Source organism: Bactrocera latifrons, unplaced genomic scaffold (genome assembly GCF_001853355.1).
Source record: "Bactrocera latifrons isolate USDA-ARS-PBARC rearing strain unplaced genomic scaffold, ASM185335v1 scaffold_48, whole genome shotgun sequence".
Classification (NCBI taxonomy): domain Eukaryota; kingdom Metazoa; phylum Arthropoda; class Insecta; order Diptera; family Tephritidae; genus Bactrocera; species Bactrocera latifrons.
The window spans coordinates 221495-246968 of record NW_017537134.1 but is presented as its reverse complement, the minus strand read 5'-3'; the positions used below and the strand labels follow the sequence as shown (position 1 = coordinate 246968).

The 25474-nt window shown below is 37.1% G+C and overlaps 1 protein-coding gene across 3 annotated transcripts in view; it reads left to right on the top strand.

Moving 5' to 3' along the window:
• Positions 1–535: 535 nt before the first annotated feature.
• Positions 536–25474, top strand: part of LOC108973464 (alpha-mannosidase 2x) — a 38279-nt gene continuing 13340 nt past the window's right edge. Inside the window, exons 1-3 of one of the 3 annotated variants that reach the window (XM_018940733.1) lie at positions 536–825; positions 3197–3225; positions 12826–12882. The gene's annotated coding sequence lies outside the window, so the exon portion shown is untranslated. Of the gene's footprint in view, positions 826–3196; positions 3226–12825; positions 12883–17182; positions 17791–25474 lie in introns of those variants that run through there. The other 2 variants (XM_018940735.1, XM_018940734.1) reach the window with 2 other exon arrangements.

Below are 25474 nucleotides of genomic sequence, written 5' to 3'. Positions count from 1 at the left end.
GAACTGTTAAAAATGTTAACATTTCTCATCGTGAATTCTGTGGTTGTGAGGTGAATTCCCTGTCACAATCTTATAAATTGTTCGACATCGAACCTACACCTTCTCTATGTTTTAAGTTCTCTGGTTTTAAGTTCTCTGTACTGTCTGTCTTTTTCATACAGTATTAAGAATCAGCTGCTTGCATAGTTGCATGTTTGACACCGGTGACATCTGTCGGCAAAGAGCGAAGCAAAACCAATTTCAATTTCATAAAATTATATATGTGAAGTATGTTACTTAGGTACATTATAAGTATATGTATAATATGTAGATTTTATATTTATATATTATCGGCGTTATGTTAAATATAGTTCACAGCTCTAGTAACTAACTAATCTTACCTTGAAGCGAAGAATTAAACGTTTTCTGTGCCCCCTTTATATGAGCAGCTGACGCGGTTTTGCGCACAGCAACCCTGCAAGTGCTACAAAACATGGAAAAATATTTTTCCGGAATATCACATCTGGCAATCTTGTTTGTGCTGTTTAGTCGATTGGTTGAAGGGTTGCATACTTTTTGCTCCGTGTGTCGCGCAGAATTTAACTTTTTTTTTGTACCAAGTGCCGGGGTGCATAAACAATAAATTCTAGCAAAAACCAGCGAAATAATCAATTACACCTTGTGTAAATTCGCAAATAGTGAAAGTGTTGTTGTGTCTGCGAATGTCTCGCAAATGCCATAGCGCTTGGCAAAATTTGTTTTAGTGATTGTTGTTTGTGTTTTCATTATATTATACATTGACGCTTGGTGCTGCGGTATATTGATTAAAAGCGACCAAATACAGGGGTGAGAAAATGTCATTTTTTTAAGATTTGAATTCATTGTGCTAATTTAAAGATAAAGTTCATATTGATAATGGCTATGTGTGGTTTGTATATAAGTATTTATATACCAGGTATATAGAAATATGTTTGCAGGTACATAGCTACCACATTCATACATATGTACATACATTGACTAGCCCTTGAAGTCTGCGATTTGCATCTTGAAATTATTAAAGTCATTAAATAGATTAATTGACATATGTATGTAATGTGAATTATTCAAATATTATCGTGACTACAGCAATTTAGCAATTTTTCACACGGTTTAATAATAAATAATTTTTGTTATTGAAAACCTTTCTAGAATATATTCTTAAACTGTCCATAAGTTTTTTCAAAGCTGTTATAATTAAAATTTAAATTATAGAATGATTTCAAATCTGATACAAGTACACCGAAATTTAATATCTAATAAGAATATACACTAATGCAATACCAAATAAGTACTTTACTAATTTTAAGCGCAATTATCAAAAAAAAAAAAAAAAAAAAAAAAAAAAAAAAAAAAAAAAAAAAAAAAAAAAAAAAAAAAAAAAAAAAAAAAAAAAAAAAAAAAAAAAATGAATAAATAAATCGGCAGCTGCCGTCTTACCAAAAATTGAGAGTTACACGAAGAACAACATCTTTTCAATATTGAATAATATTTCAAAAATAATGAAAGCTTGGCGCTCGGTTAGTTTTTGAAAAATAATATTTAGAAGCACCACTATATTAAAATATGTACCTCGTTTCCATTCTAAGATGGATGTGGTAGCTTCGTTGTTATGCAACTACCTTAGCTTCAAGTTTGAGACCAGTTCTTTTTGTAAGTTACGAGCTAAACTTTTGGAATTTTATGATTTCGTAAAAAAAAGTATGTGCACTGTGTTCACCCATTATCAATTGAAGCATTTGTTGGTGAAAGGGTTTGCCACTGGCTACAAAAAGAATATACATAAGAGTATTCTTTCACATTTAGGTTACTTTTAATTAGTTGGGAAACGTAACTTTTGGTAGTGCATAAAGTAATTAAACTCTCGCAACAAAGTTGCTACGGAGAGTATTATAGTTTTGTTCACATAACGGTTGTTTGTAAGTCCTAAAACTAAAAGAGTCAGATATAGGGTTATATATACCGAAGTGGTCAGGGTGACGAGTAGAGTTGAAATCCGGGTGTCTGTCTGTCCGTCCGTCCGTCTGTCCGTCCGTCTGTCCGTCCGTCCGTGCAAGCTGTAACTTGAGTAAAAATTGAGATATCATGATGAAACTTGGTACACGTATTTCTTGGCTCCATAAGAAGGTTAAGTTCGAAGATGGGCAAAATCGGCCCACTGCCACGCCCACAAAATGGCGGAAACCGAAAACCTATAAAATCTCATAACTAAGCCGTAAATAAAGATATTAAAATGAAATTTGGCACAAAGGATCGCACTAGGGAGGGGCATATTTGGACATAATTTTTTTGGAAAAGTGGGCGTGGCCCCGGCCCCTACTAACTTTTTTGTACATATCTCGAAAACTACTATAGCTATGTCAACCAAACTGTATAGGGTCGTTTCTTTTAGGCATTTCCATATACAGTTCAAAAATGGAAGAAGTCGGACAATAACCACGCCCACCTCCCATACAAAGGTTATGTTGAAAATCACTAAAAGTGCGTTAACCGACTAACATAAAACGTCAGAAGCACTAAATTTTACGGAAGAAATGTCAGAAGGAAGCTGCATCCAGGTTTTTTTTTTAAATTGAAAATGGGCGTGGCGTCGCCCACTTATGGACCAAAAACCATATCTCAGGAAGTACTCAACCGATTTCAATGAAATTCGGTATATAATATTTTCTTAACACCGTGATGACATTTACCAAATATGGGTGAAATCGGTTCACAACCACGCCTGAAATCTCGATTATCACTTTATCATGCGAGAGTATAAAATGTTCGGTGACACCCGAACTTAGCCCTTCCTTACTTGTTTTAATATGATTTTAATCATTTATTCTTAATATAGTCAACTTGCCAAGATATTCACTGCTATTTCTAAGACTAAAATATATTAATTTTAATAACACTGTATAAGTATTTATAAAATATATGTAAGTATGTAAATATTTCAACCTCATCACATTTACTAAGCACACGAAATCAGTTCCTTTCGGAAGTTAAAAAATAAACTTTTGAAATTTTATGATTTCGTAAAGTAATTGCTGGCATTACCTTCACCCATTACCAATTCGAGTTTATATTGGTGAATGTTTTTGTTACTGCCTACAAATGTGCAAATGAAATTCTTAAAACATGTATAAAAACTCTTAAAATATTTGTATTTAAAATTGTATTATTCCTTCAATTACAGGTGATACATTTGCGGCTTCAGAGTTTGGGGTAAGTTAACAAATTTAATATAGAAAAATTGCCACATTTAAAACTAAACGCATTTACTCATAACTTGTGGGTCATTGTCCTCAATAGCGACAATAATATTATTAGAAGAAAAGAATTTTAAACTTTCTTCACCCATTTTTCGCTTGGCGCTATTTATGCCCTCGCATAGAGTGTGGCGTGTTGTGACCACCACTGTGGTATATTTTGGTTAAAATAAACGAGACACTGCACCGGAAACAACACGACAACGGCAAGTACTTAAATAGTAAACATGAGAAACAATGTAGACGGACAGACCGGCAGCAGACAAGACAAGCATGATAACTCACGTAATAATAAAAATAGCAGGGAAAATGTGTGTGGCAACCAACGAAGCATGTCACGAAAGTCTGCCTTTTTGTTGGTCTAGCGTGCGGTTAGTTCGCATGAATTTTCAGCCTCAACCGCTGTGTAGGAGCTCAAAAGAAGAAAATATACAACAGACATTTGTTGTCTACAAAATTTGTATTTATTTATTGCAGCTGGCGTTGCCAATTCGTCTACGAAAACAAATGCGTCACTGAATTATAATTTTTCTAGACCGAAGAATTGAGTGCGGCCAGCTAGACGACTAAGAGGCGCACGCAGAAGGTGTGATCTTAGCGTTGCGCTGATATTATTAAGCAAACAAAAAGCCAACGAAGTGAAATTAACAACCGTGAAAGCAATTAAATAAAAATCATTACAAAATAAATAGTAATGAAAGCGTAAGTGCAAAAGTGAAACTACAAAGCAATAAGTGCTAGAAGTTGTAGGCGCAAAAATAATAATACAACGAAAAGAAATAATGAGATAATTCTGCGCCCGCAAGCACCAAAACAAACTAGCAACTAATTAATATGTAGTATGTAATGAAGATACCCGTGGGTAGATATTCAGCGCTGATTACCAAGCGAAAGTATCACACGATTTGTGGGCTGTTTGAATGGCACACTTGTTGTTACTTTCATTGCTTACCGGATTTTCCGTGCTTTTCAATTGCCAACTCCAACTGTACTACAACTTTTGATGCTTATCTGTGTATGTATATACATATATATATGCATACATGTATGTATGTGTGTGTGTTTTTATGACGACATCTTTACCTATTCACCCATTTAAGTACATGACAGGCCGTCTGTCTGCCTACTTGTCCGCGCTATTTGCCTTTTGACTTTTAACTACACACATACATAAGTGTGTTTACATATATTTCGTGTTTGCTTAGTCTATTTTTACTATTGTCTGGCCGGCACCGCTTTTGTTCATTCATTTATTTGCGCAGAAATGGGCTTCTTTTCTATTTTGTAGCGCTCCTCATGCCCCACTCAAACCAATGCCATCGCATCAACCAGCGGATGTGTTCGACACACACTCATCGCTGTCAATGCCAAAGTTTTTTGCACCTCTGCCGCCCTCCCAGCCCACTTTTCTCATGAGTCGCTGGCAATTTCTACTTTGTAAGCGCAATGTGCGCAGCACACCCAAGTGTTTACCAAACAAAGTGATGGGGAAAATGTGCAGCGAAAGGAAAAAATTAGCAACATGCTATGTGCCACATGTGGCAACTAACTATAGTCGTGCATGTGTTGCATGTGGTGCCTGCAGCGCGCCAATGGCAATAGTTAATCTCCTGTTAGCCTTGCGCTTCTTTCCACCTCGACGCTCGTAAATCGGGTCAAAAGCGTATAAAGAATATAAGTGTGGTGGTAATTAAATTGTTAATGAGTAGCATTAACGACTATGCAGGTAAATTTGTTCCCGTAGCACGAAAGTGGAAGTGTGGATTTTCATTAGAAGCTAATATAGGAATTATTGCTGTATTTGCATGATAAGCGTGTAAAATTGAGTGAAGAGGAGAAAAGTTGGGAAAATTTAATATGTACAGTTCCGACTAAAATATGAACTGCATGTTGCAAGCATAAATTTGTGAATAGAAGTAACGAAATCCTCAAAATAAGTTTATAAAACACACAAATTTTCAAAGACGAATAACAAAAGTACTGTTAATTCAACTATAATTTGAGCAATACGTTTACTGGCGACTCCTTACCGTGTGACTTCTTCAACCTGATCATTGATTGATATCATCGGCCTCAACATCCGCGCCGTTAGTTCTGCTTTCTCCAGACTGGACAAGGAAGCAAAGCAAATGGGTTTGGCACTGAACGAGGGCAAGACGAAATATCTCCTGTCATCAAACAAACAGTCGTCGCACTCGCGACTTGGCTCGCACGTCACTGCTGACAGTCATAACTTTAAAGTCGTAGATAATTTCGTCTATCTTGGAACCAGTGTAAACACCACCAACAATGTCAGCCTGGAAATCCAACGAACTATAATTCTTGTCAACAGGTGCTACTTCGGACTAAGTAGGCAATTGAAAAGTAAATTCCTCTCCCGACGAACAAAAACCAAAATCTATAAGTAACTCATAATTCCCGCCCTGCTATATGGTGCAGAGGCTTGGACGATGTCAACAACGGATGAGTCGACGTTGCGAGTTTTCGAGAGAAAAGTTCTGCGAAAGATTTAAGGTTCTTTGCGCGTTGGTCACGGCGAATATCGCATTCGATGGAACGAGGGGCTGTACGAGATATACGACGACATTGACATAGTTCAGCGAATTAAAAGACAGCGGCTATGCTGGCTATGTCATGTCGTCCGAATAGACGAAAACACTCCGGCTCGGAAAGTATTCGACGCAGTACCCGCCGTGGGAAGCAGAGGAAGAAGAAGACATCCACTCCGTTGAACCAGGTGGTTTGGTTTCGCTTGGATTATCCAATGGGCACCATGTAGCGAAAAGAAGAAACGACTAGCGCGCTGTTGTTAACTCGGCTATAACCGCGTAAGCGGTGTCTCCGCCAGTAAAGAAGAAGAAGAATACGTTTTATGGAGGTCTGCAGTTAGATAAAGAAAACCTCTGTGGTGGCGTTAATCTCTGCACTCGACAACAATTTCTAAGCTTTAAGTGATTTATTGTTTGGTGGCAATGCGATCGGTGAGAACGTCTCAAGAAACAGATTTGAAGACACAAGCGTGTGATCGAAACCGACGTGCGAGAATTATAGATTATCTTCTTTTCTCACTTTCTCCTCTCCCTTCACCAATATTCAATTACTAATTTACTTATCACACGATTACAATCAACTCCTCACGTGTGAACAGTTCATGACCTTGGGGCTTAATGGTTGCTGTTGTTGGCGGCGATCACACATGTATAAATGACTGAAATCAGCTGTTAAATGTGGTCCATTTGTTGAGTTATCACAGCTTATAAATTAACTGTTAACTAACCGGATAATGACCAATGCCCACGAAAATGCTCCCCACAAATTGTTTCAGAACTTTGTTAATTCTTCGCTGAACTATTAATAAATCAACGTCTTAAGAAAATTAAGGGGATTTAGGATTTTAATGATTGCACGAGAAAGTTTAAATTCTCTTATATGCAAATTAGTTCATATTAACTTTCAGCCCTGTGCAATCAAATCACATTCGCTGCTATATATATTTCTAGAATTGTACCAAAAACAAGCAGCAACTTTCGGGTTCCCAGTGCGGTTCATATAACGAACAAACAAAGAGCCAATAATTTAATCAAAACAACCCAATAGATCACGAATCGAATTAAACTCTTGTTGTTGAAGTGTACAATGAGGGGACGAGTGCGGTATGACAAAATAAATTAATGCGCTTTTGCAGTCTGAATTTGTTTTTCAGAGTATTCGGAAAAAGGCATTCTGCACTATTCTTCTATTCGAATTATATTCTATAATCTAGATACACATTATCTACGCTAAATTCTATGTACTGTACATAATATTGTGAATATCGGCTGCGCCCGGTATATTCCTACACTGAAATTGAAATTATTTCAGAGCCAAAATTTAATTATTTTTCTACGAAAAGGCCATCTTATCTTTAAATTCACCTTAAAGAAACTAATTTTGGTCTATTTCCGACCATTTTTCTAATCACTGAGCATTCAAACTTCATCAAATGTTCGCTTCATCAATGATCTGACTTCATAAAGACTTTGAAATCAGCACGTATGACCGATCAAAAGTGTTCTTGGTCCTGCAACAATGCTTTTCAATGATTACTTTGTGCCGCTATTACACTACAGCTTGGTTACAATACAACAACATAAGCCTTGGAGCCAATTTAATTAAAAAGCTTCGCAGAGTCGAGTATTTCTGTCAGTTTTTCCTTGAAGACAATATCCCCTTTCAGCATTTTTTCTTTGTGGCGTATCTTTTAATGAAGTCAATGAACTCGTAGTTATCAAGTCAACGCACAAGCTGCTTTCTGCTTGGCTGTTTTCTTTTTCTACTCAAATTGCAAAGTAGTTAATTTGCTTCCTTTTCGCTCTTTGCTTCGTGATATTATTTGCATGGATACGTTTGTGGCAACTACGTTATTGTGTGGCTGTGCAACGTGTAATTGACATCTCGTGCACGTTCCACAAATAGAAAAGTGGAACGAGCCGCCGAAAATTGTTTAGGCTTGGTTTCTACACATGGATCTATATGTCAATTCTAAAAAGTTGTGCATTTTCGCTAACCACTGAACTGCACTTTCCTTTTTTCGGTTTTCTTTGCAATTCTGGCTGTTATTACCTTTTTCATATTTGTCGAATTTTTTTCGTCTACGCTTCGTCGGTGATATGTACCTTCATTTGTTGCATGTGTATTGAGTTTATCCATGTGGGCAATTAGCGCTAGTCTATCATAAAGGGCGAGCCAGTCAATCTGCGCTAACCTCTAGCCTTAATGGAGCAATTAACGACCGTTTTTCTGAACAAACTGTTAAATTCAAACTAATTAACGAACATACTTGGCGCTATCTTGTTGGCGTAACCCACAGCTTATTATGCCAGCGCTGATGTCATATCGGTTTGAATGATTACATAACTAATGCCACATCTTCTGGTGATAAAATTGTATTCCTTTCAATTCTTTTATAAAAGTGCAGAAGAATTTTTGCGTATTTAAGGGTACGTAGTCACCGAAGGTAGCCGCCGAAAGGAAGTAGAGAGCCATCTCTATTTTTAACCAGATTGTTGAAACGATCCATAGCGTTTAACAGACATATGCTAGAAATAGGTTTAAATGGACAATAACAAGTAATAACGTCTTCACTGGAAATGACCAGCTCTGATACATTGTTATCTTCATCTCCCCCCTACTATTTCTTGCCTTCATTTGTAGCATTTACCATTTTTAATTATTTTTTCATATTTGTGCCTCTACATTATATTTTAATTTAAATTTTTTTCATACGGGTTTGATGGCTTCCCCCTTTTTGTGTTGCCTGCAGACAATTGTCTCATTTTCAGTGTTTCACTCCTTCAAAAATTCATTTACGTTCATTTGGGCCAAAAATAACAAACGATTGTAATAATTCAGTCACTTGTTTCTTTATTGTAAGGCTCCCGATGTTTTTGTTGTCATAATGAGCGTAAAATATTTTCATAACATTAATAGCAGAAACAGTGGAGAACGCTACTGCCTTCCTTCCTTTAACTTCCTTATCGAGCAAAATGTGTGAACAGTTGAGAACGTGACAAAAACGTAGAAATCAGGCATCTTTGTTTGTTTTCATTTGAACAATATTGCCATTGCTCAATACGCATATATAGTTTTGTACACATCTATGTTTTAAATTACAATTTTTTATAATATAAAATATCAAAACTGAAAACAAACTATTAAAAATAGTTTATATGTATAATTACAAATAATAGCATTCGACTCTGATTTTGAGTTATTTTAAGAAAATTTCAAACAGATTGAATTATAAAAATTGATAATTACTACAGTATATAGATATTGGCAACCCTGAGTAGTGAGAGAGCAATCAGCTGACACGTTTCTACGGCAAAAATCCAAATGCCGTGAATTCTCACGTCATCCTACGTCAAAGAGAGAAGGGAGTAGCGTTTTTCACTGTGCACTTATATTACGCGCCCATAAGATGGGTCGTATCAGCTGACACGGGCCACGATTCTATGTTCTCCACTGTTTCTGCTATAAGCCTTTGTGTGCGCTTCCATGCCACAAAGACCTCAGCTTGCTGGCGCAACATAAAAAGAAGAAAATAATTTCGGTTTTTGTTAGTTATAGGCTTAGCACTTTTGTTTGCTTTCTTTTTCATTTCTTTTGTTGTCATTACACATTTTGTTCTGTGAACTTTCTGCGGCTGTGCAGTGTGTGAACCATTTAAACGTTTCACAACAACGCTCAATTGTTTTTGCATACATAAATATCCAATGTTCCCGCACAATAATATACAAGTATATACATACATATACTTATACCAGGGCGGTCCAATAAGTACTTGATCTCACCGCATGATGGCGCCGCTAGCTCAAGAATATAGAACCATGAAAGCAGGCGTGTTCGCGAATTTATGAGAGATGTTATTAATATACATATTAATAAGTGTTCTAGAAGAGAACAGCGAAATCAATAAGCACTTGAATGTTGTATATGATGACTCTTTTCCATCGATAGAAACCGTAAAAATTTGGTTTACAAAGTTGCAGTGTCGGTTTTTGATAAGCGTTGCCAAGGTGTCCCTAAAACGGCTAGAACGGAGGAAAACGTGACAAAAGTCCGTGATTTCATATTGACAGATGGCCGATTGAAAATGCACGAGATAGTTCAGACCAATAGACAAGTCATAAGACCGGATGGGTGGAGATATTATATACGAGAGAACGTGTCAGTTAATCTCAATTCGATAGAGCTTGTGCAGAAAACATGCTTTCAGAAGGGTTAAATAAGTGGGTGCATTGCTGGGTCAAGTTGAGTTCCAAAACTTTGCAGGCTAAGTACTTGCATGTGCGCCCTCGTAAGTATATTTGTATACACTAAATTTAACAAACCTCTACTTTGTATGCCTTACCCAGTTATTATTCTCGTACGAGTTTCTGTAGGCACTTGTTTGTTCCCCGTTTTAGTCACACTTTCCAGTCACTTTAATTCACATTCGCCAAGCAATTGTTTGCGCGCATACACTCACTTGCTTTTCTCCGTCAGCTTCACTTTTTTACTTGATTATTATTATTTTTTCCTTCAACTCTTGCTCTCGCAGTCATGCTTATGTCTCCCGGCTTAAATTCATCGAAATACTAAATAACCAAATGTCCGTCGGGCAGTGTGTGTGTGTATGTGCGGAGTATCACGCTCGCTGCTGGACACCAAGTGCGCTTCAATGCCTTAGCAGGGCTTAGCTTAACGAGCCGTTGTACCTCCCTCAATATATCAGTATCAATGTACACACATCCTTGCAGCGTAAGCGTAACAATCACACATCGATTTAGTGGTGCAAGCAAAACAAAGAAATCGTTCAAAAAACACGCTGCTAAAAAGATCTTCGTCCCCACGTACTGCAACGAACCAACACTGCCGACCACTTCATTGTACATTGCCTTAAATTCGTTCTTCCTCTTCTTCTTGTTTTCATTTGTTTGTATTTATTTGTATGTATTTATATGTATGTGTACCGCCTTGAAAGGTACAAAACGGTTTAGTTGACTGACTGGCAGGCCGTGTAACCGGTCGCTCGGATAACTAACTCTTATGTTCTTCTGCGTACATTCGCTTTAGTGCAACGCCACTTGGCGTGGGTATTAACCTTACGTTGAAGGGCTCGTTCCAATTTTGTTGCAAGTAAATCTGCTTGTTTATGCCACATATTTATGTAGGTATTTGCGAGTTACCAAGAAGTCGGACAATATGTGTACGTGGCGACTTACAAAGATTCGCATAATAATGATCGTCGTAGATCTTCGATGAAACTTATCTTTTGTATATCAACAGATGTCTGGATGGTATTCGAAAAATATAAACTCAATGGACTATTAAAAACCCGGAAAAAATTCTGAAAAACTCATCGATTTCAAAGGAATTATGCACGAAGTCCTTTATGTCCACGGATGGACGACGATTGTTCAAAAATAGGAGTCTATTACTATGATTTTCACATAAAGTTCAATATGTTAGATATCAATGGTTGAACCCTGATGGAAAGTCGCTTATTATATATCATATAAATATTTGATGAAGTTAAATTCTGTAACTTTTGCCGCATAACTCTACCTATAACCACTTAAACTGGAAGTCCTGCCCCATCCGCCATTTTTCTCAGATATGGCAGTGTCCGTTTATTATTTGTTTCATTCGATGGCAAAAGGTCTGAAAGCAATTCCACTCACAAGGCGGCACGTAAAATGGCTTTATTCTTGAATAACATCACAAGATGAAAGGTTTTACCGTAAAGGTAAAAGTTGTGTAGTTGTGTTCGGACTTTTTTCTTCGATAACGGAATTTATGACCGATGAAACCACTTTACTGTCTTTAACGCAGAATTAGCTGCAACCTTCCTTCGGCGAGCAAATTTTACAAACTTTTGTCAATCCCCCCATCGTGCATACATTTATTATGAAGTTATAGAACCTTAAGGCATAAATATACGCTATGAAGGGTAAAGAACGTAACCAGTATGGATTAATTATCGCTGATTAGTAGACCACAACAACTGGCCGCTTTAAATATGTACATATATATATTTATACATAAATGTACTTCATAATTAAACCCTTTTCCGTTTTGCGATAATGTTCGTTGTTAATCAGTTGCAAAGCACATTCTTTCAGCAAACCGAGTAGCGCTGATTGGTTACCGGTTCTTAGATGGAAATGTAATAAATCAGACATTTGCGGTTCGTTTCGAGCATAAGAAATTCGGATTTCAAGCAACGCCAAGTCCTTCTTCACCTGGTCCCTCCAACGGAGTGGGAGCCTTCCTCTTCCTCTCTTTCCCCCTGCGGGTACTGCGTCGAATACTTTCCGAGGCGGAGTGTTTTCGTCTATTCGGACGCCATGACCTAGCCAGCGTAGCCGCTGTCTTTTAATTTGTTGAAGTATGTCAATGTCGTCGTATATCTCGTACAGCTCATCGTTCCATCGAATGCGATATTCGTCGTGGCCAATGCGCAAAGAACCATAAATATTCCGCAAAATCTTTCTCTCGAAAACTCGTAACGTCGACTCATCAGTTGTTGTCATCGTCCTAGTGCCTAGTTGCGAGTGCGACGACTATTTGCTTGAGGACGGGAAATATTTCGTCTTGCCCCCTTTCACCACCAGAGCCATTTGATTCGCTGCCTTATCCATTATGGAGAAAGCAGAACTAACGGCGCGGTTGTTAAGGCCAATGCTCCTTCCTCAAAAAATTAGAAAGGGACAAATTTCTTCAAAAATAATGTTAGTAAACATTATTCTTTTTAATTCTACGTTTTTATCATTGTGTAAACCATCTATTAAAAATGTATAAAACTGAATTTCCACCATTCGTTTTTCCGGCGTGAGTCTATTCTATATTTACGGCGAAAATACAAGTTTCCTTAAATACATTTTTCTCCACCTCTGGAATTACTACTAATAGTGCTCTTGATTTTAGAACGCAGTGTTGCCTTTTAATTTATTTTATATTATAATTAATTATTTAATGTTCTTTATTTGTTTATGTTTTTATTAATAATTGTACTCAATTTATTTCATTACAGCTTATTGAAATGCCCTCCTCTGTGACAAAGTAAGCGGAAAATGTGAGCAAACTGAAGGTAAGCACCAACTAACCACAAACGTAGATACACACATTTGTCGCATATAAGGTAGTACATAACGCGCATTTGTTGCAAGCTTGTGTTGCTGCGAGCACTGCCATCTAACCGTGCAACTGTTTGTGAAATCAAAGATTGCGGTTGGTGGTTTTGGCTCTGCGGTTGTGTTTAAAATTTGTGTTTGACTTTATATGGCAGTCGTGTAGATTGCTAAGCGACTCAGGCAGCTACTGAGCTCCATTGCGGCTTTATGGCTTAAAAGCTTGTAAAAGTCACTCAGCGGCATTGTCGTTTGCTCCGATGTAATCACCATCGACGTCGTTGTATGTTGTTGTTTGTAGCTATTGTTACCCCTGCCATTCGACATCATGATGCACCGTGAACGCGCGCGCTTACTTGCACAGTTTTGAAGGTTTCAAGTTTATGGTGAGGATTTGTAGATTACAATCTCTAAAACATATCACCCTATAGGGATTTTCATTCACTATCTGCCATAAAGTATGCGTCGTGTTGTGTGTGCATACAATATATGGAAGCAACTATGTGGTCCAGCCGACTATGTGTGCGAGATAAACTATCAGACTGTGACACTGCGCATCTTCAACAGATTTCAATGTTGCAAATTTAATTGTCGCACGATAAAGAAAAACAAAAGCAAATTTGATCGCTAAACATGTTTATGCAGAGAAACGGATAGTTTCGAATACAATCTTATTAATCTAATAAAATATAATATAAGCACCTCGCGAATCCAACGTTTCATGGATTTCCTTTCAATTGACACTTAAAGTAAATCCTAGCAGTTGATTGCGTAAAGAAAAAACCTCTATTATAATATATTGCAGCGATTTCCACGTCTCTCAAGTTTAGTAACATACTGACCTGACGTTCAAGAACGCTAGCAACATTTAGAAATTTAAAAAAATTATAGTAAAACTAGTTTAACAAAAATTTATTTAAATTGTTTTATTTATATTATTTATGTTTTCACTAAAGGAGCCATTTATAAAATCAGTATCTTTCATATTATCCGCTTAGTGACTTAAGATACAGTCATGTTTCTCTCTTCTTCTGCCCATATGTTCTATAATATGCTTAGTCATGGGTAAATGCGTCTAAGTTTTTTGAAAACAGACTAAAGAATGGTAGCTTCAGTTGTCTGATTTGTGGCTTTAGTTGTCTAATTTCCCAAATGTTTATTTAGATTGAATTTTCTAACTATTCTTTTTTTCACAACATTAAAAGTGGGGTATTGGACCACAACACGAGTATACCTATCTAAATTTAGCTAAAAAAAAATTTAAAAACGTGTGTATTTATTCTTTGATGCATATATTTTACAAAGGGTTACCAAATCAAGCTATCGTCATCTGTTCCTGAGATGAGTTTGATACAAGCTTTTTCTATTGCTGATATCACCGCTAATAGTATAAATTTGACGTTTAAACCCCATAATCGGTTGGCTTTTAGCATTTAAAATGTATTTTATTCAAATCTTTATCGATAATGACTTTTTAATACTTATTATAATTATTATAATGGCAATGCGGTTATTAAAGTGGGCTTTAAACGCCAGTATATCCAAAACCAATTATTAACTGAATAATGCTTTTTAATATTTAAAAAAAAATTTTAATTAATTTCACTTTACTCTACAATGAAAAAACTGTAATTTATTACTTTCTGTAATTTATTCGTAATAATTTCGTTCGACTCGTAATTTATAGAATTTCTAAATGTTCTTCTTAAAGCTCCATCGCTTTTTAAATAATGATTAGATACTAAGTTATGAATTTTAGAAATAAGTATATTATTTTTCACCAAAGTAGTTAAAGTTTTTCAAAAAAAAAAAAAATCTGAAATATGGAAAATTAGCAATTTTCGAATTTTGAGGATTTATGTGTATATTACTAATCTAATTAGTATTAGCTCACAATAGACCTAAGATCGCGGTGCATTTCTCATCTTTAAATCTATCTATTAATTAGATATTCAAACAACTTGTGCACAGTTTTTGTCAACTTATTTAATAGATAACTAAAAAAACAAATAGTTTTCTGTGTCCTCTTACGTTAACAAGTTCGAAAATGTAAAAGCTTTCCCTTATAGTATTCGGCTATCTCGAAAATCGTACGGTTCTACATTGCATCGCACCACAAAAAGTTAGGGGGTTTTTTCGTCCGTAATTTCAATGCATTGGCATATAATCAGACTCGCCATGTCCAATTATTATATTTTTAATTGCGTTACCGGTTGTTTGTTGTAGTGTTGTTACTGCGCTGCATGGCGGTATCAGCAGTCATCACTGCTGCTTGGTTGTCGTGTTTTGCCAGGTAATTACCTGCAGCTAATTGAATTCAACACACTTGTCTGTTGTAAATCACATATCAGATATGGATTTCTGTTTGCCAACAATGCAAATTCTCTTTCACGCAAACAAAAGCATGCTATATATGTGTGTATGAGTATGCGTCGAAATCTATACGCGTGGAAGCACGCTCGATTAAATGGAGCGCTGCACCCCACAAAGAATGTAGAACACTGCCTGGCTGTGATATCCTTAAAGCCTGATGCGAGCACAACCAACTGCCAAGCTGACAGCTTATAAATATTATTCAATGGCACTGTATGCAAGTATACCAAGCGATAGCTTAACAGAAACGCTTGTAAAAAAAATTTTTGGTTGATTTGGTTTTGTGTTTTTTTTTATTGTTAGGTTAGAAAATATCTCCCTTCCGCCCCTTTGCTATTTATTCAATGCTTTATAAAAAGTTTTACAGTGATCGGTTTTAGTTCAAATATGCGCTGTTTCGTTCGATAATATGTTTCCATCTAGACGGCAACTTCATAATATCCCCCTCGTGGAAGCCCCCTCCTTATTTGCTTTGAGAAGAAATAGGACAGCCACTTTTCACAAGCCTCTTTTGAGTTCAACTTTGCACCAACAAGGGCGTCCACCATGCACAAGAACATGTGGTATTCACCTGGCGCTATGTACGGGCTTTACAGTTGATGCGATAAAGCCTCCCATCCTAGCTTCAGTGGCTTCTGACGAGTCATCAACAAAGTGTGTGCTCTGCCGTTGTCCTAGTGGAACACTACACCCTTCCTGTTAGCCTGATCGCCTGCTTCAAGCGGTCCAGTTGTGCACAGTAGATGTTAGAATTAAGCGTCTGGCTCGTAGTGGATGATTCCATTCCAACCCCAGCACACACACAGCAAAACCTTCCTGGCCGTCAATCCCGGTTTGACCACTGTTTGGGACGTTTCAGCGACTTTTGCTTGATATTATCGTATGCGATCCATTTTTAGTCGGCAATCACCATCTGTTTAAAAAATGGGTCGAGTTCGTTCCGTTTTGGAGCATATCGCAAGCGTTGATTTGGTCCAGAAGGATTTTTTTTGTGCCAAATCATGCAGCACCCAAACATCAAGCTATTTTGTGTATCCTCTCTAACTCTAACTCTCATTTTCCGGCCAATGTCACGAGATGCCACATGCCGGTCTAACTCAATGTTTTGATCGGTATTCGTCGTCACAGGTCTTCCGCCGGCTGACTTACCATTGGTGTCGAAACTATCCCTCCGCAGTTCGAAGTGATATAGTACCATCCCCCAAAACAGCATTAATCTCACAGAACGTTTCTGTAGCGGATTTGCCTTTAACGAAGGAAAACTTTAAAATAGCGCGAATTTCAGCTTTAGTGAACTCCATGTTTACACGTCTATAACTGTTGAACGCAATATCCAAACTAATCATGCATAGCGTCGTTGTGTAGGTAGGTTTGATCACTAACAAACTATTTAGACTCCATCGAGAACTTGCAGTGTGTAGATATTTGATCTGCGTCCTAACTCAAGCTATCATTAATATACAGTCTGTCTCTAATTATTGGTCCGTGTGGGTATTTACACAATTTTTTGCTTTTACTTTCCATCCTTAACATATGACGCTGTGACGACAGTGCTGCATCACAACTGTAGTGAGCAGCAGCATGTTGCCATTCAGGCAAACCACCAGTAATATTTGCACGGTCCACCATTTAACTGGCAGCAACCAACAATAAACGCTGCAATTTTCATGCGCCACTGCACGACGTTCTGTTGCTGACAGCAAAGTGTTGCTGGCGTCGTCGTTGTTTGCTGCCAACTCTACGGGCACGAGTGAGCGCCACACGAGCACGCGAGCGCCAAACTGCAAACACACACAGGCATCGCAGCCAAGTTGGCACAATAAGCTGGCGAACAGCTCACCGCTGCCGTTAGTTACTCTCAGTTTCGATTTGTGTGCGAAACGCGTCGGTGGTGAATAAGAAAAGTGCGCATTTGCTGGCCTAACTCGACCGACCTTTAAAAGTTAAGTGTTTTGAGTAACAATAAAAATTTCTACAAAAACTTTAAGTGTAGTGAAAAGGGGCGAAAGAAGCAATAAACCAGTCACGAGTGCAGGCCTTCACCTCACCGGCGACAAGGCTTCATTACAACCGTTTGTGTGTAATTTATGAAAAATTAAATAAAATAGAATAAAAGTAAAACAACAAAAGTTATTAGAGCAGTGCAAGCGCAACTGTTGAACAGTGTTGTTTCTGTTGTTTATTATGTCAAAAGTTAAAGTTCGGTTGCTATTGAAGTTCTGCGAAACAAGCGCAGCGAAATGAATATAACAATTTTATGTTAAGTGTAAAAAACGAGAGAAAAATAAATTCTAAAAACAAAGCCAGCAAAGCAGCGCAGCGCAGCAGCAGTTGTAATTGAATTTGTGCGGTATTCTTTGGCATCAGCAGCAGTTGCAGCCGCATTCCCTCCAGTCGCTGCATAAAATATAGAAGGAAAGAAGCAATAATGCATGCAACAGCAAGGCAGTTGCACCATTTACGAGCAACCGACAACGGACGCATTTGATATGTATGTATGTATGCGTGTTTGTATTGCACACTTACACACACACACACACACAAGCTTTCGATCGCACACACGTATACTTACAAAGTCACTATCTGCATTAAAGTGAAGTTTAAACAAACGTTCAAGTAACGGCATCACAGTCCATCTTACGGACGTGCCAACACCAAAAACAACACAACAGCAACAAAATTCAATTCGATTCAATTGAATTCTACTTTGTTTTTCTTACGTTCAACTCGTTCTCAGCGCTTAATTGTGTTGACTTTGTTGAAATTGTTGATTTTTTTTTTGCTTGCGCTCTGCAGCGCAGCCCCCATTCTTGCCCGCTTACATTGCTCTTGCACATTGCCAGTGCCGTTGAACTTGCTGCGAACTGAGTTTCCTCGAAATATGCTTGCGTGTGTATGTGTGCAAGTGCATATGTAACGAGCAAAGCTGCGTATATGGATAATTGCCCAGTTTTTCTTTCGTCCCTGTGGCTTTTTTGGCATAAAATTTTTTTTCTCTCTCATGTTTTGCAAAACATTTTAAAATTCCTGGTGTTATTAGGAATCTTGCTGCAGAAACACAAATATTGTTGCTGTTGTTCAGCTCAGCTCAGTATGAGCACAAAGCGTTGAGATTAGAAATGAGAAACTTACAAGAGTGAAGTTTTATTCTGAATTTAAGTTGAACTGAACGGAATATTAATTAAAAAATGTAACATTAACTTAAAGGCTTGCTTTAGTTCGAGAACTTTTTGACATTTTGAATGTATAGCCGAATAATGGTAACGATCAATTATGATAGACTTCTCTTGATCATTCGAATTAGACAGGAATAGAAAGGAATCACATTGTGTGAGATCTGGACTAAAATGTTTATACATAAAAACATCCCAGTCTGTCAAGTCACAAGCGGTGTGTGTGACCTGGCGTTGGCCTGATTGAACCTGTTTCCTCTTCTATTGATCAAAGATGGACACTTCTGGCGGTTGTTCCCTCCAGACGGTCTATTTGTAGAAAAATACCTGATACCAGATGATTCACTATCAATCCCACCAAATGCACAGCAAGCTCTTGACTGTCAGTCAGTCCTGGCTTAGCCACCGTTGCAGCCGGAATGCACCCAAGCTACTTCTGGGAAGGTACAATCTTGTAAGGTTTAAGGAAATGATCAAGCTCCCCCGAGACAAATTCCGCCTCCTCGTCGCGCTCTATACAGGGCACTGCAGGGTTAGGAAGCACTGTCCAACATGGGCATAGTCTCTTGCGCAAACTGCCGGTTCTGCGACATAGAACAGGCAATTTGCAGAAGTATGCTCGAGGCCCTAGGTTTCATCTACACGGACAGGGATCACATTGAATCAGTCGCGCCCAGCAGCCTTCTGGAATTGTTCAGGATGCTGGACCTTTGTGACCATATCGGATATAGAGGAGGGCACAATGGGCCATAGCTCGCAGTGTAAACCCTCAATTTTACTATCTATCTAACCACCGCTTCCGTCGACTAGCCGTGCTTCGACCAGACCGGTTTCGCTTGACATTGTCCATTGATTAATTTTTAGTCACCAGTCGATCCATCTCTCATTTTTCCAACGATATATTGCATAAATCTATCTCACTTTTACCACACGAAACACATTATTAAAGTAATCAAATGGAAAAAATATTAAATTTATTTTTCTAGAGCCAATAATATTTTATTATACCATTTGTTTTGAATTTTGTCTTATTATTCCCAAGAAAATATATCCAAATAAAGCAGTATCCAAAATTTAATGTTCAAAATTCAAAAATAAATTTCGGTCAGAAATATTTCTGGACCTTTATTGACTTTGTAAAAAATGTCCCAATAAAAAAATCTAGCGGAATCACTCTGTATTAAAAGCGAAACTTTCATACCATTGACCAAAGCACATATTATCCATTTCAGTTCGTTTTACCTTTGTTTATTATTCAAATTTCTACTGCGCCCTGAATGGTAGAGAATATTCCCACAACACTTTGCCGGCCAAGAACTCATCAGAAATCAAAGCCATGTACTTTATAAAATAACTTTCAGCAGCAAAGTGCCAACACACTTGACTGGCTGCGCAGTGATTTCTTGATACGCCAGATTGCTGCTCTCCCCTTTTCGTTGTCACACATTATTGATTGGTTGGCCCTTGTGTGGACGTCGCTGTGCTTCTTTCCATTGACTTTATTTAAATAAAGTTAATATTTGTTTTTGTGTTTCATTTTTGTTGCTTTTGTTGTACTTTGTGTTTGCGCTTCTTACGTTTAAGTACTTTTGTTATTATTTTTTGAACTTTCGCTGCGCCTGCAAAATGCCATGAAATTTTGTGGGGGCACGTGTAATTCATTTAAATGAGTGGGCCGCCTTAATCTGTGTGACAAGACTAAAGAGCTCACTGCTTGACGCTGAACAGATACCTATAAATATATACATATGTATGTATATTAGAGTGATTAAAAAAATATATATTTTTTTTCCTTTGGTACTCTGAAAAATAGGTTCCTAGACACCTCTAAGGGAACCTCTCCAAGAATGAGTTCTTAATTGTAACGGGAAGGTCCTCCTACTTACAGTTTTCTATTTTTTTCTTATTATCAGATGGAAAAATTTATATCTCGCTTCCAACCACATCAAAAAGTATTTTGTTCCTTAGATTTTGTAGGAAATTGAATGCTCTACAAAAAAGGTCTGAAACGATTTTTTCGTAAACCCAACCGTTTAAAAGATATTAACGGTTGAAATTTGATTATTTTTGGGAAATTTTTTTATTTCTTTTGAATTTTATAACTCAATGAAAAATACATTATTATGAATATTTTTTTTTAATCACCCTAATGTATGTGGTTTCGAAATTCAGCGATTTTTCCTTGTGTTGTTTGTGTTTAAAAAACATACGCGAACATTGTTACTTCTTCAGCCAGTCGGTCAGCCTTACTTCCCACGCCACTGCATGGCGCCTCCGCTTTGTGCTATCGATTTGCTAATAATAAATTTGTACTTGCTTTAAGTTATTGTCGACGACAGCACTCTTTATTTTACGCTGGTCAAACTTTCCTTTTTCAATTATTTATTTATTTTTTTTTTAATTTTTATTTCTATCGTCACGCTTTGTTATTTTAGGGCAATACATTTGTGAATAGCCGTCAAATATCCAATGTGATCGCGTTTTTCTGTCAATAGCGATTGTTAAGCGCTCAAACAAAGCATGAATAGTATTATAATGTTGAATGAAAGCGAATTTTTTTTTAACTAGCTGCCGCCAAATTATTAAATTAAAAAGCTCATTGGTTAGGTTTTTGCTTTCCTAAATGAAATGAAAACTAAATAGAGCGTGCAGTCGGGACAAAAAATATTGTATACACATTCTAAAGCCACTTGAACTACATGCATTGTATAACATGAACCAAAGAAAGCATATCTGATTTTTTATGACGATATTCAGGGTCACCTAATCACATTAGCATCCCTTCTGATGTTGAGAAATAGTGAAGTTGGAAAAAACCTTTACCGTTACAAAGCATATACGATATGAAATGGCTCAACTTATAGATTATATTGACATTATGTATCTAGTTTGTAGAGTACAGTAACTACAAACGGCAGGTTGTGAGAGTTTTATTCCTTGAGAATGACATAAGTATGTACGTTGCAAATTCTTATTGTTATACGCAACTTTCCTCTGATTCACGAAAATGAATGTTTTCAAACTTTCTACCAATCCATGAACGTTTAACGAGTTACAAACGAACGCTCGACTTCGATAAAGTGATACGTATCGTGTTTTATTTTGCTTGTAGAGTTTTGAGAGATTTCAACTGCGGCTCTCAATCAATTTCTCACGAAACACTGTTAAAGTTTCAATTCTGATTTGAAGGTTACTTAGCCCACTGCTGAAGTAGATGGTCGATTTCTAAGACCTTTATAATATTTCGGTGGCCAATCAGATCCAAAAAGTTGGTGGTATAAAGAGTGAGAGTTTAACGAAAACAATTATGACAAACGAAAGCTTCTACTACACATATGTATTTATTATCAGAAGCCCAAAACGGAACTTAACTGTTAGTTAAATGACTATCTAATACTCCAAATGATATATATTTAGTTGAGATTTTGCAAATGCCAGTATGACTGTTTGTATATACATATATGAAAATTATTGCTTGGACTTGCCTGTGCGGTGAGAATTTCAGTTGCCAGCAAACAGCCTAAAATATTAATGACACATCATATGTCACATATGACTGACACGCCTGCAAAGGTTATTGTCTTGTCTGTTGGTGGCAGCATGATATTAGAGATGTAATTAAATATTTGTTTATTGCTTCCAACACCAAACCAATATAACTAAATATGTTCACACGTGCATATGTAGTTGAATATGTAACGGTGCACTTGGAAACCGTCACACAGTATTGCCGCACTCACTCTTGCAAGACGATTTTGTAAAGGTTTGTAATTCTATCCAGCAATGCAATGTCATATTTGAATGACTTACAGCGTCAACCTGACAGTTGGCGAAATTCACCATTCACTTACTTATTGTTCCGGTCATTCAACCTTTCCTTTTGAATATGAATATGGTCACATACATATGTATATAGCAACCGATAATAATGGAATATTTAATGAATAGTTCACAATTTTTTACAAACAACCGCAATTTTAATAATAATTGTGATTAAATATTAATTAAGTTATCAATTTGCCAGTATTCTCAGACTTTGATGTTAGTCAGTAGTGCAGCCATATAAGTCATGATTGTTATTTGAACCTGAAAAGCATAGAAACTCATTTCTGTAGAGTATGGGTCATAAGGGTGAGTAAGTCATTAACGTCCCTCTTTCGAGAAAACTACAAGCAATACTTCAATGACATTTCATTCAAAATATCGGTTCTAAAATCGTCCCTAACGCGTAAAATCATCTCAGAAGGGAAGTAGTCAGCTATAAGTTTCATCATTTGCTACACAGCAATATGGAATAAACTAGTAGCTTTGATAAACCGCAGCTAAAGTATTTTATTTTAAAACCATCAACTAAGACCTAAAGATTAAAGAAGCTTTTTTAATGACAAAACTAAAACTGGACAAATTTTTTATTATCACAGCTCTAAAGCACACTGGAGCAAGAAGAGTTATAAATTCGTTTTCACTTCCCCATATAATCATCTACCAAGCCAAAATGCTTTGATCTCTGGAGCACGAGCTCAGTTATGCATATCATTGGAGTTGTTTGAATGCTACAATATCTAAATTACTGGGGATTTTATGATGAAACCGCAACATTAATGAAAATCCATTAAAAACAGGTCAACCAGAGGCTAGCATAATATACACACAGAGCCCAGCTCTGCTCCTGACTTGCATAAATCATTTTCAAATTGCGCGTCTCCATCAACCCATTATTTTGGTTCATCCATCTACTTTGCCGACTAAATGCGTAATTTTAGTGCCGATTCAGCAATTAAATTTGAGTCCAATCTGGCTACTGTTGCAGGCCCGCCAGGATGCTGTGTGTGTTCGTTAAAACAACAAACGCCATAACTAAACAGCTTAGCCAGCATTGCATCGACGGACGACCACCAGAGGTGCAATTGTGCGGTTATGTTGAAATGCGACCCCCAGCTTATTGTTGTACGGCGTAGTATTAATGGACTGCGAGAGAATTAGCAAACATTTAGTTGATGTATACAATCAGCATGGTACATATGTACTTATATACATACTTTATGTATGTATCAGTTTATATGGGCTTATGGCTGCCGCCGGCTTAGCTGGGATGTGTCGAATGAGTGGCCGGCAGTCTTTTGGTTGTCGTTTCATGGTACGCTTGCGTAATTGGTAATATCACGCTAATTAATCCACATCATAACGAAAAGTTTTTTCCGGAAAGTATATAAATTTGTTTCAGCGGCAGTTATTGTATGTGCCTCGGTACCTGTTGGGTTGGAAATTTGTACTTTGCATTTTGTGCATTTATGGTAAGTTGCAACAAGTAATTTGCATGTTGCGCAGGACGCTCTACGAAATATTCGATATAAAAATCACTGCGGGAATGAGGCAGATTATATACATCAAAAGAAAAAATATAGACCGAATGCAGCCAATTTTGGAAAAAAATTATAAAATACCCCGGGGTACCAAGTCAGCTAAGTTTTAATATAATATTATTTTCCAATCGCGGTCCCTCGAACTGAGACAAACTAAGGCTAAATTATAAGAGCAAGATTAATATATCCCGATGACATCTTTATAAGGATACGATAAGTGACTGCAGCAAGAGTCGATTGCTTTTGACTACACATACATGTGCGTATATTTTCATATGTTCATAAATACATAGTTCACTAAACCACTCTGTGATTATAGTATTCTCATATTGCTTATTTTTTTTTATAATTTTTCGGTATTCTTTTATTTTTTAGACTTCTTAAATTATGTGAGAAAAATTTTAAAACGGCATAATGACCGAAATTCCTTTTTAGCAATAGCGACCTACTATTTCACTTGAGTAGTAACCAGCATGTCTCTCCATTTCGGTACAAAATGCCATTAACAGCATGTCCATAAATGTAGTGAGGGGAATTTTCGCGCGTTCGATTCGGTATTTGCACATAGTTAATTAAATTTGATTTTTGCAAAAAAAAACTAAATATTTTCCACTTACATATGTATATAATAGGTTGTCAAAAAAGTCCTGCGGAATTTTTTTATTTATTTTTTTTTTTGTTATTTTATAACGGTTTGATGACTCATGCCCAGCTCTTGACCAATGCTACAGCTGCTACTATGCCGGTCTCTTTCGACCAATTCAGCGATTTTATCGCAATTTTCGACGACAGGCCTTCCTCTACACGAACGAAAACGTTGAAACCACCGTTGTGCGGTGGAAATGGAAACTGTATCGGGTCCATAAACTGCACAAATTTTATTGGCGGCTTGAGATGCCTTACTGTCCATTATCGTAGTAGTACTGTAAAATATGCAGTATTTTCTCTTTATTTTGCTCCATGTTTGCGACGCTTTAACTCACGAACGACTAAAAAGAAACGACAATCAATCAAACACAGGTATAGCGTGATCCAATGCGACGAATAAAACTAGAACTACGCGCTCTCAGCGCCAAGTAGCGAAAATACCGCATTACTTTTTTGACAACCTACATACATATATACTATTGTGATCAAATTGAAATGTGAATTTTTTTATTTATACTTCGCGTGTTTTTCGAATCGGTAAATTTTTTTCCGTAAGTTGGTCGTACTGTTAATGACAGCTATGCTAAATATCACGTCAAAATATTAATTAGCATTTGAGATACGTGTCGTTTTGTGAGGCTCTAAAAGAGAATTCTTGGAGTTCTGCTATGTCTAAATTTCTTGCACAAAGAAGTGCATTATCTTCATACCTCATAGGTTATTCGTGATCATTTCGCCACGTTTTCAACTAATATCGTGCCGCAAACACCGCATTCGCCTGATTTACCTTCATGTAACTTCTGGATATTCAGCAAATTCACATAACCACCACAAGGGCACCGTTTAGAGGATATAAAAGCTGAATCGAAGAAGGCTCTGATGGCCATCACGACGGAGAATTTTTCCAAGTGCTATGAAAAATTCGTTGCTGGAAAATTCGTTGGCATAAGTTTATTGCAGCGGTAGGGAATTACTTTGAAGGACATGAAATGGAC